Source organism: Nicrophorus vespilloides, unplaced genomic scaffold (assembly GCF_001412225.1).
Source record: "Nicrophorus vespilloides isolate i.1.1-1 unplaced genomic scaffold, Nicve_v1.0, whole genome shotgun sequence".
NCBI classification, from domain to species: Eukaryota; Metazoa; Arthropoda; class Insecta; order Coleoptera; family Silphidae; genus Nicrophorus; species Nicrophorus vespilloides.
Genome location: NW_017096918.1, coordinates 14,008 through 30,625, shown reverse-complemented (window position 1 = coordinate 30,625; position 16,618 = coordinate 14,008). Strand labels below are relative to the sequence as shown.

General features: G+C 28.5%; 1 protein-coding gene across 1 annotated transcript in view; it reads right to left on the bottom strand.

The window, feature by feature from the left end:
• The window catches only part of LOC108558462 (transcription factor hamlet-like), a 50,611-nt gene extending 35,489 nt beyond the window's left edge, over positions 1-15,122 (bottom strand). Inside the window, exon 1 of the mRNA XM_017915375.1 lies at positions 14,968-15,122. The gene's annotated coding sequence lies outside the window, so the exon portion shown is untranslated. The remainder of the gene's footprint in view (positions 1-14,967) is intronic.
• Positions 15,123-16,618: the final 1,496 nt, after the last annotated feature.

Genomic DNA, 16,618 nt, shown 5'->3' with positions numbered 1-16,618 from the left:
CATGTTTTTTTGTGCAATTTAAAGTAAAATTGGTATTAAATTACAAATAATAACAAGAATAGAAAAAAAGTTTATTGCTGTTAAATAAAAGTTATGATTTCTATATGATAATTATTAGACAAAAACATGCCTAACAACTTTATTAATTACGCAATATTCTGTTACATATAGTTGTTTTGCTTTCGTTTGTATCGATTTTGAATCGATTATTTATCGCCGTTTATTTGCATAAATTTGTGTATTTGTTTACGTGTATTCTTCCAGACGTATTATGGATTAATTTATTGAATCACCGGCGGATTTATCGCCTGATTCCAAACCATTTGCATTTGACGCGATTACCATAATCCACAAAACCGTTCAATTATGTGTAGTAACTCACCCAAACAAAACAAAAAAAAAGAAAGAAAAAATCGAGACGCCCACGCACGTTGCGTAGGAAGAATATCTTCGGGTCAAAAGTCACACAAACACGCGATTTGCATAAAGACCATCATGGAATCATCTGCAGAGAGGATGAATTTAGTCACGTCGTTTTTGGGATGATTCAATTGAAATTTTTGGATCGAGTTTCCATTGAATTTTGAGTGCGCGCTTAATCGAAACGATTCAGGAGAAGAAAAAAAAATGAAGAAATGAGGCAATTTATAATAGAAAACCTTCTAAGCTATAGTAAGATTGATTAATTGTGAAAGAAGATGAAGAAAATAACAATGAGAAGAAATCCAAAAAATTGGACACATTGTGTCGATTTCTCGATTGCCTTTGGACCGTGACAAGCCACCTTCTTCTTAGTCTTATTCTTCTTTGACTTCTTTGCAAGTTCTTCTTGTTTCTCTCCGCTCGAAGACACTTTCGATTTTCGCGCTCGCTTCGACGATCACCTGAAATCGTCCGAAACGAAACGACACACCAACAAAAAAAAATTGTAAGCAAAGAGAGAAACACATGGAGAAATACGGCGAGAAACGCAGAGAAAGAAACGAAGAATTAGTTGAAGAAAAGAGGAAAATGGAACGAGTCGAGAATGGGATAACAAAAAAAAAAAGAAGTTCTATATCGTCATCGGCGAAGAGGCAATAGATTTAACAGTAATAATAAGCAATAATCCGCGTGAAATTCTTGACCCAAATCAGTTTAAAGGTAACGACAACAAAACGAGACGAAGGAAACATTGCGACGAGCATATCGAAGGAGAAGAAAAAGATAGAGAAGATGGAGAGAAAAAAAAAGGATTTTTTTTTGAAGCTACTGAAGTAAAACGGTTGTTACTAAACCTTTTTGAAAGGATCATTGATGATATTAAATAGATTTTTTTTAATTATTTAACAAATTTCTTAATATATTTCTTAAAACTAACATCATCCGTTTTAAGACGTATAAAATGACTCATCGAAGGTTAGTTTACAATTGTGCTTCATTCAAAAACAAACTAAAACTTTATAGTTGATTATATAATGTCTTAAAATTCATCTTATTCACATATTTCAATCATTATCCTTCAATTTCATACAGAAAAATTTGGACAAGAAAAACTAACTTAAATTCTCTTCGTTTTGTAATTTGAAAAACTTATTAATTTGCAATTATCCTTCATTATTTTTAACTTTATCTATTTCAGCTATGAAATTATATAAATCTGAATTCATGGAAGCAATAATTGAAAAAAATAGAACTAAAACTTTGTAGTTGATTATATAATGTCTTAAAATCCATCTGATTCACATATTTCAATCATTATCCTTCAATTTCATACAGAAAAATTTGGACAAGAAAAACTAACTTAAATTCTCTTCGTTTTGTAATCTGCAATATTATTAATTTGCAATTATCCTTCATTATTTTTAAATTTATCTATTTCAGCTGTGAAATTATATAAATCTGCACTCATTGAAGCAATAATTGAAAAAATAGAACTAAAACTTTGTAGTTGATTATATAATGTCTTAAAATCCATCTGATTCACATATTTCAATCATTATCCTTCAATTTCATACAGAAAAATTTGGACAAGAAAAACTAACTTAAATTCTCTACGTTTTGTAATGTGCAAAACTTATTAATTTACAATTAACCTTCATTATTTTTAACTTTATCTATTTCAGCTATGAAATGATATAAACGCATGGAAGCAATAATTGAATAAAAAACAACTAAAACTTTGTAGTTAATTATATAATTTTGAATTAAAACCATCTATTTCTAAACAAATTTGGACAAGAAAAAACTTTTTTTTTTGCAGATTACAAAACTTTTTAATATCAATAAAATGCTTTAAATTTTACTTCTTTCTATCATTAATTCATTATATTAAAAATCCTTCATTTTATCTAATTAATCATTAAAATTTTATAAAATTTCACAACAGAATTACACAAATAAATTCAATAATTATAGTTTTTTTTTCTCTTTCAAATTACATAATGATTTTTAAATTGATACACTTAAACGCACGTATTTCAATAATTAATTCGGACGTGTTTTTTTCTCTCTCTTTCTATTATTTATTCCGGACAAAAAATATTATCATAGACAAATCGTAAATTTTATATTTCATCAATAAAACATGAAGTCACAAACAGATTTACTGGTTTTCATTTAATAATAGAGTTTATTGCATATATTTTTTTTATATATACAAAAACTCGTAAATATTATATGAAATGTCTAGAATTAATAGCAAAAAAATGCACTTGCATAGAGAAATCACCTTGATTTATTCAATTTTGTTATTGATTTTTATAGAAATGTATTTAAAGATTTTGATTGTTTATGGATTAGTTCGAGATTATTGCAATATAGAAACTTTATTTGTAATACAAATTTTGTTGCCTAAAGAAAATAATTAATCAGATTTTCACAAAGAAATCACAAAAACTGAAATTGTTTGTAATCAAATTTTCAATTATTTACAAAAAAAATTAAGTAATTTATTAAAATAATCAAGAAATGATCAATTTTCATGATAAAATTTACAAAAAAATTAGAGAATAAAAAGAGTTAGATTTTCATAATTATAAAAAATGATGATATATTTAACACTAATTTATGGGCTAATTAATTAAATAATCTATGATTTACATGAATTTAACAAAATATTACAAACAACTGTGAAAAAGTGTACATAATTAATGACATCCGTTTAACATAAATCAATCAAATTTGATGATCCAATTTACCGAATTGAAACCCATGAATCAACATACGGACGTTGAAAGTGCAAACTGCCCTACGGGTAGAACCTGCAAACAGCTGTGCAGCAATAAATCAAACTCTTCCGAATGTTCCAATTAACATCAAAGAGAAAAAAAATCAACTAATGATTATCAAAATCATCATCACTTTTAATCGTTTCATTAGAAATTCAAGAAAGAAAAATACGGAATATTCCAAGATATTTGCGTCAAACGAAAAATTCGTAACCTCAGGAAATAATCGACAGCAGCTGGATAATCTTCACCACAGAGTCTGGGTGCGTCGAAAAGTTGTTTTTATTTAGTCATAATCCAATTATTTCTGGTTAGAAAGTGTTTGCTGTAATAATGCATAAACTTATTATAATTTCTTTTATTTCTGTACAATTCTCTCTATTACTTGCTTCTTGTTTTCTTCATATTATTAGTACAGAAATTTAATTAATTTAATAATAAATTTCAATCCAGTTTTCTAAATGTTTGCTTTTGTTGTACTCTTGATTTCGTTTTGTAACCTTCATGTATTAGAAAAATGCATAATTTCGCTATAAACTAATGGTGTTAGAGATGATGCGGTTGTTCCGTGCAAAGAAGATGACTCATTGCCCGATTCCGCACAGAAGCTGAGGACGGAATCGTTTCGGAATTCCGAACAAGTCGTCTTGATAGGTTAACGGCGACATAAAATCCGCCGACGATAATTAATAACGCATCCAATTAATGCAATTAATAAAATCCTCTTTTTTTTTTCTTTCTTATATCTTCTCCCTCTTTCAATTACGCAGTGAACGCAATAAAAACCGCTTACATCACTCGGCAAAAGTAACTCACCTGTTTTTTTATTTTTGTTTTTTATTATCCTCCTTCTTTTTCACTGTTACCTGAATCATAAAAAAAATAAGAATCGCTCGAATGTGCGCGAAAACACGCACGCAACGGCGATTATGCTAAGATTCGTACCGTGCACCGATTTCGATTGATTTTTAATTACCGTGTACAGATTATATTTATCCATTATTTTTATACTTGTTTTCTCTCTTCCAGTTCATAATCGAATGCAGAATCTTAACAACATGTTTGTTGCTTAATCCAATTTAAATTTAAATCCACACACAACAAAAAATGTAATATAAAAAAAAAATGTAAACGTAATTAACGTTACGTGATTTACAATTTCTGAACTTTCTTAAATGCATCTTCCCAATTTTATAAAACACCTACATTATTTATACTTTTCTTCAACTTTCTTAAAGAAACTGAAGTAAAGTTAGTTGAGTTCAACTTTACTTGATAATCCAATTTTTCATAATTTAGCTTCTTGTAACTTTACAGTATATTATGAAGAATATTTAGAATCCACAGATTATGATTCTAGACTCTAGAATCTAGAGTTTATAAACAAATAGTTTCTACCCAATTTTCGGCACATCTACTTTATATATAAGTTATTAACAATATTCTATTAAGAATTTACAACTTCCTGAAAAGTATATTTGAGGAACACACAGATTCCATACTTTAACGTTCTTGTAACATCTAGAATCTAAATATTAATTGTCTAGATTCTAGAATTTAGATTTTTGTGAGTTTAGAATCTACAGTTAAGATTCTAGAGTTTATAAACCAATAATTTCTCAAAAAAATATGCAATTTTAAGTACATATTTACCCAATTTTAGAGACATTTACTTTATTTACTTGAATATATAAATTAATAAGGTTATGAACAATATTCTATCATCATTTATAACTTCCTGAAAAGTATAGTTTAGGAACACACAGATTCTCTACTTTAACGTTCTTATAACATCTAGATTCTAGAATTTAGATTTGTGTGTTTAAAATCCACATATTAAGATTCCAGAGTTTATAAACCTATAGTTTCTTGAAAAAGTATACAATTTTAAGTACAGATCTACCAAATTTTAAACACATCTACTTTATATACGTTAATATATAAATTAGTAACGTTATTAGCAATATTCGTTCAAGAATTTATAATTTCCTGAAGAGTAGAGTTTAGAATTCCAAAGATTCCAAGTAGATTCCAAACTTCAACGTTTTTGTAAACTCTAGAGTCTAAATTTTAAGAGTCTACAATCTAGAATTTATATTTGTGTGTTTATAATCTACAGTTAAGAGTCCAGAGTTTATAAACCAATAATTGCTCGAAGAAGTATCCAATTTTAAGTACATATGTTAGACCTTGATTCAACATGCCTGTAGTAGTTTAGAATCTAGAATTGATTGAGTCTAGAATCTACAGTTTAGATTCGAGAGTCTAGAAACTAATAGTTACTAACGTTTCTTGATTTGATGCGCACCACCCAACGCTATTTCTCTCACTATTTACCACTATTGTTTTTTTCCTTCCTCTTCTTCTACTAGTGCTGTTGTTGCTGCTCTACAAAAACGCTAAATTCAATTTCCAAGAAATGGAATTTCTAATAGGTTTAGTCTGGTTTATTGTACTACGAGATTTCCTTTCTTTGGAGTTTCACTGCGATGTTTTTTTTTATATAATTTTTTTTGACGTTCGCTTCTTTCATTTCTCTCCACTCGCTTTTATTACAAACAATAAACAGACACTTTATTTCTTTGTTTTCATTAATAAAAATTTCCTGTTTCCATAAATCACAACTTTTTCCATCATACTTTTACAAATTTCATCAATTTTTTTAATTAACAAATTACAATTAGACTAATTAATGAACATAGTATATTGGAAGTAGAAACGTGGAAAATTCTAAACTGAAATTTGCATAATATAATTAATGATAAAGATCATTTATAACTAATTAACCGAAACGAGGCGATACGCATCCATCAAAATAAATAAAATTCGCACAAAACTTCCTAATTAAATCTCTAATTTCGATACGCACTTTCTAAAACTGGATTGACGTCAGTCGCATTACTTTATCGTCAATTTAATATTTTGATTACGTGATGTTTATATGATATTATTAAATCAGAAAATTAACAGTAAAAATATATTTTTTTTTTGAACTAAATGTTACTGATATTTTATTATGTGTCACAGTGAAAGAGGTCTGAAAACGTACTTAGTTAAATTGGTTGATTTAATGCTCGTATCTAACATTTTTAATCTGGTTTTGTGTGTACCGTTAGGAACGATGAAGCGCACGGTGTGTGCTCATATATTTCGAATAATTAGGACTTAGTTTAGCTTTTCTTTATAAGAGAGTGAGATGGAACAGAAAAAAAAAGAAGAGAAGTAAAAGAGTGAAATATAAATCTGGTAGTCTTTTACAGTTCACTGAGTTAATTAGAAAAATGACGAGTTGTGATCTTCAAAAAAACTGTTTTGAAATGTTGATAAATTTCTTATTTATTCTATAATGATAATTACTAATTTTGAAATAATTAAAAGACAACTAATAATTAATCCAAATTGTTTAAAATTTTGTTGAATTCGAGCTCATTTTTTTCTATTGTATATAAAATTGAAAAAATTTCATTTAAATTAATAAATATAAGTCTTTATAATTATATTAGTATAAAATTATAACGTTTCTTTTATGACAAATTTTCACATTCTGATTTCACCTAGATCCGTCCATGAAAAATGATATGTTATATTTTTAACGTTCTGGAATATTTAATGATCAATTAATTAAAGAGCAATCAAAACGATTCTACATAATATTTGAAAGATTTCGTAAAATAATTTTTCAATATTTTATGTATTAATTTGAAAGTTATTTAAATTTAAAATAGTAACGTTTCTTTTATGACAATTTATACATCATGATTTCATAATTTTCAGGAAAATCACGTATTAATTGTGAAAAGTGGGTATATTCTATACAATTTAAGGAACTTTTCTGTTGTAAATTTTGATTTCATAACTTTATAACTTTCATGAAAATCATGTAATATATATTTAATGTAATTAATTGTAAAATATAGCCATATTATATACTTTAAACAAAATTGGAAACTTTTCTTAAATTTATTGTTTAATAAAATGTTTATGTGTTGTGTATATTGAAAAATGATTTAAATTTAAAATAGTACCATTTCTTTTATCACAATTTGCACATCATGATTTCATAATTTTCAGGAAAATCACGTATTAATTGTGAAAAGTGGACATATTTTATACAAAATAAAGAACTTTTCTGTTGCAAACATTTGTAAATTTTGTTTTCATAACTTTATAACTTTCAGGAAAATCATGTAATATATATTTAATGTAATTAATTGTAAAAAAGTAGCCATATTACATACTTAAAACAAAATTGGAAACTTTTCTTATATTTATTGTTTAATAAAATGTTTATGTGTTTTGCATATTGAAAAATGATTTAAATTTAAAATAGTAATAGTTTCTTTTATGACAATTTACACATCATGATTTCATAATTTTCAGAAAAATCACGTATTAATTGTGAAAAGTGGGTATATTTTATACAAAATAAGGAACTTTTCTGTTGTAAATTTTCATAACTTTCAGGAAAATCATGTAATATATATTTAATGTAATTAATTATAAAAAATAGCTATATTACATACTTTAAACAAAATTGGAAACTTTTCTTAAATTTATTCTTCAATAAAATTTGTATGTGTTTTGTATCTTGAAAAATGATTTAATTTTAAAATAGTAACGTTTCTTTTATGAAAATATGCACATCATGATTTCATAACTTTCCGGGAAATCACGTAATTTATATTTAATGCAGTTAATTGTGAAAATTAAGCTCATTAACTTTACTTTTCTTGTTTTGTGACTATGAAATGAAGATGTTTTAAAACTGAAAGTAAAAATCTTGCGTTAATTTCATAGTGTTTCTTCGAAAGGTGTTATTGAGGTGAACGGTATGATGATGATGGATGACGCTGAGATTTTTCGGTGATCCATCTTTTTGTTTTTTTTTTGTTGTTCGATTGTTTAGGAATGGGAAAAACGAAGGAAAGTGAGATACAAAGTGGTTCCAATTCATTAACAAAACGATACCGCTTAGGATCTTGCAACTGTCGCAACAAAAACACATCGCTTCAATTGTGTCCCGTGTGAAGAAGAGGAAGATCTTTACGCAACATCCTGCGAACTGGAACCCCAACAATTTGCAACAGACACACACACATTAAATAATGTTTCAATTGTTTGCAATTAATCCGGGTCGCTGTGGCAACATCCCCCTTAACCTTCTTCTCTATTTCGTTCGTTCGTACGTTCGTCCGTTTTTTCGGACAGATCGCGAAAAGCCTCACCTTTTGCATACGAAATGTGGAAATATGGTGCAGCAGCTTCTTGCACAGGCGATAAATCCGAGTGTTCTTTGCGCAATTAAAGTCTTGGGCAAATATAAAGTGTGCTGTGTGCTTTGCTGTCTCTGTATACGTAAGTATATATGCAGCAGCGTTTGTGTGTGCGTTGGCCGTTCGCGTGGTTTGTGCCTCATTAGATTGGTCACGTGCCAACCTCTGACCCCTGCGAGTACCGCCGATTGCACCACCTGCAGTTTCCATAACAACTATAGCAATGCCTTCACGTAATTTCCTAAAATACAACAATGGCAATAAATAGCTTCAGCGTGTCTCTGTGTGTGTTTGCATTTTATTCGCGAACGAGAAGATGAAACAGAATGGAAATCATGTTAAGTAAATTACTTCCAAGTAATTCCATTTTCATATTATATGTATATGTTCCTTCTTTTCTCTCTCTTTCTTTTGCTCTTTTGCTGTTGTTGTTTTCATACCGTGTTTGTTTTTGTTCCGTTCGCATGTGACACAGGATCATTTGCATGTAGCAACAATAGTGCTGCTGCCACACAATGGACAAGAATGTCTCTTCGGACAATGCTGATGGCTCACACAAATACGCGTATACATAGACAAAAAATAAAAGGAACACTAAAACAGACGGACGTAAATACGTAAATGTGCACCGAAATTAAGTGCGTGGGCCAACGAAATTACATACGACAACTAGACAAACTTTCTAATATGATCAAAGACCCCCACGATCCTTCAATTAGTCCATTATGTTTCTTTCTTTGCTTATTCTTCTTTTAAACTTTTTATTATTGCTGCTCTATTATTTCATTTCGTTTTTTTTTTCTTTCTCTTTTCATTTGAAGATGAGGCCACGACTTGTAAACGTATGTTATGTCCGCAAAAGATAATATTTATGAATATTATTAAGTTTAGCTCATTATGACGAAAGTTTCGAAATCTCATCCACAAATCACGATTCAACAGTTTCAAACTACAATAAAAAAAAATTAATTTCAAAATCTGTATTCATTTTTTTTGCAATTTGCAAGAATTTATACTTATTATGTTATATAATATGATCAAATAATAGAAAACATGACGTTTTTGATTAATTTACAGATTTAGTATAAAAACAAGAAATTGAGATAAAATTATCTATACGATGTTTTTTTAAAAAACATTGAAATTTTAGTAAAATAAATACTTTAAGACAATTATTGTTATACAATTTAATTAAAATAATGAAAAAGTGATTAATTTATTGATAAATTAACAATAAAATCATGGATATTGAAGAAAATGAAAGATAAATTTGAAAATTTATATTTGTAAAAATAATTAGTTAAACATGAAATGCTGTTATATAATTATAAATTTTATGATTAAGTTCTTAAAAACGTTGAAAGGAAATTCTTCGAACATAAATCAAATCAATAGCTTATGTTAAATACAGGAAGGAAGACATTCATGTTTCCTCTTAAAAACAAGTAATAGTCATCTTATTAGAATAATTCATAACTAAACAATAATTTATTTAAAAATATTGAAAATTGTGCAAAATACACGAGCAAATAGAATAAAGTAAATAAAATAAAAAAAAAAGAAAACACTTGCATAAACAAGAATTGAATTAATGAACGTGCCATTAAAATAAACGCTTCAACAGATTTACATAGTCACAACCAAAGATGCACTTGTTTACTGCGTGTTTTCTTTTTCTCTATTCATTTACTATTTTTTTTCTATTAATTAACAGAAATAGCGAAGATCGGGTTTCCCCGATTTCAATTAACTTCCACGAATGTGGACTTCCTCGTTACGTCCGAACAAGAAGAAAGAAAAACCAGATGCGTGTGTTTTTTGGTGAGGCGAAGGACTTTCAATCAATGTAAATCCACTGTTTTCCCCCCATCAGTTAACTCGTCTTATTTCAAAGAAATTTTCAATATTGCTCGACTTATGTAACTATTTTATAATTGCCGCGTAAATCCCATTCAAACATATCTTTATTACTTTGCAATTAAATGTATTAATTATATTATATATAGTAGATATAATTAAAATAAACGAAGCGTGGATAAGCGGTAGTGATAATTCAGGTAAGTAAAGTAATATTGAAATTAATCTTAGTTTATTTTATTTTTTTTAAATAAATTTAATAGTAGATTATTTCTGCATTAAGTGCATGAACCTAAATATCAAAGTGTACGTTTCCTTAATGCACCGTTATTCGTGCCACAGGAGGTAACCGAATTATTATTAATTATTTTCTTATTTTTTTTGGAGCGGAAGTTTCATCGAGAAAGTGTAATTCGATTTACATGCAGAAACTGTTGAATTTCGCGAAACTTGCTCGAGAGTTGTGTTTGCGCATACAATTTGTGCATATAATTTGCGCAAATTCACACCCTCGTTAACGAGCGGGCGCGCCAAAGATTGGGAGAAAATTGCTCAATTTGCGATCGTAATGAGACAATTTGAGACCGATTTTGGTGGGCCAAAATCGTGTAAAGCGAAGCGGCAATTACGATCGTTAAGGCGTCGAGCAAATTGGTGTAAATTTAAACGACAAAACGCGGCGACAGAACAATTTAGTGTTAAATTAGCTGCAGTGTTTTTTTTGTTTGCAATTATTTTGTAAAAACGTAAATACATGTAAATAATTATGTAAATTTGTAAGTAAATATAGAAAATGTGAGTTGAATGAGAGAGAACGCGAAAAGTATTCATATGAACCTGATGATTACGCAATTAAATCTAAGTTAAGTGACAACAGGAAATCGAACTTGCTTTTCATTTGTCGCATTTTCACGACGCTCTCGATATCTCTCGACACGCGGAGTTGAAGCGAACAAAAAAAAAAGAAAAAGAAAAAAGGATCAATTTATGTGTAACGAAATCGAAACGCAATTTCTCTCGGTGCGCGTAAATTCGTTGCGCAATTAGGAACGTGCGTAGTGGAAGCGCTTCCATTCATCAATTAGGAATCTCACTTCCAAATCAGTACACTTTATTATCTAAAGCGTGCGTTTCGGATCGCAGCAGGAAGTCCTGCTACACTTCTACACACATTTTTTTTTTTGCAACGTAAAAAAAGAAGTATAATCCTTTGAATATCTAGTTAGCTACAACTGAAGTATCTTAAGAAAGTTTACAATCATTTTGTGTTAATAATTATAGAAATTAAGGACGAATTTGTAATGATTTTGAGTGATACAACTTAAATAACTTAAGAAAGTTTAAAGTCATAATTTTCTAGTAATAATTATTGAAATTAAGGACGAATTTGTAATGATTTTGATACAAAAAAACGCTCGTATCAAATTAGTAAAAAAAACTTTCAATTTCCAATGAATAAAATTCAAATTACTAAAAATATGTTTTAAAAATAAATGATGGAAATTAGTAATTATTAATATGTAATTTTCTGAAATGCAACCAAAAAATCTTCAGTTTTCAATCATTCTTTCATTTTAATTGGATTTTTTATTCATAATTATTATATAGAAGTTAACAACAAATCTGTAATTATTATTATAACACATTTATTACCTAATTCATTTATTTTAGATCGTTTCAGGAAGTTTTTTTTACATGTTTTTCATAATTTATAGCTATTTCGTATAATTTTAATAAGAAATAGAATTGTAAATGCAATTTAAAAAAATAATAATTTTATTAACTTTCAAACATTAAATGTTTTAAATAAAATCATCTTAAGTTTTCAATAATTTATGAAACTATACTTTAGTAAGATTTTAGTAAGAAGTTGATTTCCAAAAATTGAATTTTATAAATTTTCTAACAAAAAAAATTCCATCTAAAATCAGTAAAATCAGCTGATTTTTTTCAATAATTTATACAAAATTCATTCAAATAACTACAAACAATAAACTATATCTTACTAAGATTTAGTAAGAAATAAATTTTGAAGTACAATTTACAAAAATTGAATTTTATTAACTTTCTAACATCAAAAATGTTTATCAATTAAATAAAATCTTCTCAACATCTGAATAATTTGTACAAATTTCATTCAAATTCAAATATCTACAAACAATAAACTATACCTTACTAGGATTTAGTAAGAAATAAATTTTGAAATACAATTTACAAAAAATGAATTTTATTAACTTTCTAACATCAATTTTTTTTTATCAATTAATAAAATCACTAAAATCGTCTCAAGATCTCAGTAATTTGTACAAATTTCATTCAAATTAAAATATCTACAAACAATAAACTATACCTTACTAGGATTTAGTAAGAAATAGATTTTGAAATACAATTTACAAAAATTGAATTTTATTAACTTTCTAACATCAAAAATTTTCATCAATTAATAAAATCACTAAAATCTTCTCAAGATATCAATAATTTGTACAAATTACATTCAAATTAAAATATCTAGAAACAATAAACTATACTTTAGTTAGATTTTAGTAAGAAAGAGATTTCAAAACACAATTTTCAAAAATATATTATTAATAACTTGCAAACAGTAAAACTTTCCTGCAATAAAATCATCTAAAGTTTTCAAAATTTATACAGATTTCATTCAAATTTAAATATATACAAACAATAAACTATACTTTTGTAAAATTTTAGTAAGAAAAACAATTCAAAGCACAATTTTCAAAAAAAATAATGTTAATAACTTGCAGACAGTAAAATTTTCTAAAAATCATCTAAAGTTTTCAAAATTTATACAGATTTCATTCAAATTCAAACAATAAACTATGAAACTGTAATTATCACACGTCAATTCATCCATTACAGAAACAACTTTCCGACACATTTTTTTTTCTCATTCTCTCTCTTTTTCTCGATCAATTAGCACGTCGATGACTACTAAATATGTACAATTTATTATCCGAATAGTTCGAAAAAAAAATCCCGCAGGAAATACGAACACCTACAACGTCGTTAAAACGAGAGATGAAGAAGAATGAGTCGAAGAAACGAACGACAACAGAAAAAAAAACGTTCGGAAAACATCAAATGCGTGTGTTTTTTTTTTGTATTCTCTCTATACGTGTTTGTTGCATAATTAATGGCCGTTTGTTTTGTCGAAAATTGATCGTTTATAAAAACATTTTTTCGCCCACGAACGAACTACTTCCTCCTTCCATCTTAAGACCGAAACGAATGTAATTAATTGAGTCCACTATAGTTTTTTTTAATCTTCTCTTCTTTTACGTTAAAACACATAAGATTTTAGACTAAATTTGTTTCTATTAATCGAGCCGAAGAATGTTAAAAATTGGATTCGGCATTTCAATTAAATTAAATTAAAAAAAAACACGAATATTTATTATAAATCTTATACAGAGAAATTAAAAGCTACCGTTTTTATATTGCTTTTCGAAATGCCGTGCGAAAATAACCGCTTTGTTAATTGATTGAACTGTCCGATCAGAAATTTATTGCTAATCAATAAAAAAAATAAATGAAGCGGTAAAATGACACAAAAACTACAGGTTGTTGTTTTTTTTTAAATTTTTGTTGTGTATGTTAAACTTTATAGTTGTAGCGGCTGAGTTAAATCGAAAGTGAAAATTGTATGCGCTGAAAATTGATTTCTGCTCAAACTGTTTATAGTAATCTAAATGTAAGTGATAACTTTCCTTCGTTTATGTCTCTATCCTTCCAGCTGGTAACTACATCTACTGTCAATAAACTCAACTATCTTATATATAATTCATACATTTATCCTATTCAATCCTTTACATTGATTTATTATATGATATACGTCGAAACATATTTACACTTTATTAATGTTTTTTAGCAAATCAATGTATTTTGCTTATTAAGGTAACGAAAGTTAAACAACTTACTTCACAGATAATCTCGGATAGGTGATTTTTAATTTATTTTACACTTAAGTTCAATATTTCTTTATAATCACAACAATGCGCTAAATTACTTTGTAATTAATGATTAATTATCAATTTCTTCTTTTATGCACTAATTACCAGCAACAATTATTCTTTTCTGATAAAATTAATTATTTTCTTATTCAAAGTTATTGCCATTTCATATGATAACATTGTTATTACTATATAGAAAATTTTGAACTATTTTTTACAGATTTATAGTTTATTTCGTATAGAAATTAAAGAATTTAAAAAATATATATCCAATACGTTTACGTTACAAAACAATTACATGATTCACGAAAAATATCGGTAAATCTTGACAAATTCTTAGAAAAACTTATTTCAAAAAACAATTCTTTATTTATTTATATATTTAGTTAACATACTTAGTTTTTTTTTTTTCATTATACAAGCGCAATTACTTTAATTGTTTGAACTTTTAATATATTTGTTCAAAATTTTATCGTTTTCTAAGATTTTTTTATTAAATTTTATCTATGATTTTCTTAATATTTTTTTTAGTTTATTGTTGAAATTAATTAGTCTTCGTTTCAATTGTTATACATAATTTTTGGTAGGAATCTAATTATTATTAATAATATCTTTTTTTTACTGTAACGATAATAATAAAAAAAAAAGTAGACTTACAATTTGAGCTGTTGTTGTTTTTCGATGTAGTTCTTGAAATATACTCTTCGTTCACAATAATTATATTTGGTTGGTGTCTGAGAGAAATGATAAATAAACCACTTTGAAAATTCCTTGTGTCACTCAAAGAAAACGCGTAATCACTTTAGCCAAAAATATGAAGAGATAAAAAAAATGTATAAATAAAGAGGAAGAAATAGGTTGAAGAACGGAAAAACAAATTGTCTTGTCTTGTATTGTTTTTTTTTTTGTTTTCTCGGTTTGTGTAGTCCTTCGATGGTGCACAAAAATGATAAGAGGTAATCACACCAAAAAAAAAAATAATTGAGTGTATCCACACAACAACGTAAAAAATTGATCTATGTAGAAGAGTCTTCGGACGCGTTGAACTTTAACTTGACCGGCGTTTCGTCGGTCCGCATGGTGATATGAACGGGCGGTCGCGCGGGATGCGAGTGACTTCAACGCACGATAAGAACACAAAAGTTGAGAGCCGCCAGTCTTTAATTGTTTGCTGCGTTCTGATGGGCTCCTCTTCCTTCCTTCTAGATGTAGAGTCTCTCTTATTCTCTCTCTCTCTTTGTTAGGAGTTGTCGTGTTGTGTGTGTGTATGTCTTTGTCTACGGTGTTACAGTGCGAGACTCTCTTCTCTTCTCACTCGCTGCGTGCTATCAGAGCGACGTCCGAGTAAATACTGTGGTCGGTTTGCGTCCTGCGAGAGCGCGGACTGCTCCAGTTTGCTGGCGGAGATCGAAAGTGGTCATCTGTTGGACCGCAGCTTCCCAAGCGGAGGCAGGAGTAGTAGCAGAAGCGGCGGCGGCGGCTGTGGCTACGGCTTCGGCTCGGACCATATTATTCTATATAGAATATAACTGAGCCAGCAGTTCCTGCTGGGCGGTGCCACCAGGATATCCTTATCACTCTCCATTATCGCTCTACCAGATCGCGCGCTCGTTTTCTGCTACGCTACGCTTTTCGATCCCGATCCCGTAGACCTGCCATTACTTCATAACCACCAACAACATTCCGCCTTTTTCTTCTCCTCCACTCGCAACATTTTATTATTTTTATTCAAGCTTTTGTTGCTCCACTCTGTTGTCTGCTCCTTTTTTTTTTTTCACTTCTTACCTCCTTCTCATTCTTCATCTCATTTCTCATTCCTCTTCCTCTCCCTTGTTAATTCCTTCGTACACTCCTTTTGCTTAATCATTTTTCAATCGCTCGCACACACACACACGTCGTCTTATCAACGTGGCAAATCGAGAATCGTTCCTTGTTTTTTATTCTCTTTCATTTTTATTTTACTTCTTTTGCGGGCTTTTAATTTTATTATTATTATCATTATTATGGCCTGATATAGATGCGAACATAAACTTCTATAACTGTTCAAGCGCTCGCTCGTCCAGAGAGTGCTTTATGCGAGCACATAATGTCGCGTCGTCCGCTGATTTCTACCCTCGATAGGCATTCCCTACTTCAACAAAAAACAATCTTCCACGAAAGGCAACCACTTCATTCTAATATCATTCTATTTATTTCATTAACTTCCATACCTTCTTCTTCATCAATAAAACTACAATAAATACATTTCTCAAAGAAAAACATAATTTTCTTGTATTGGAACTGAATTTTATGGAATTATTTGTGTAAT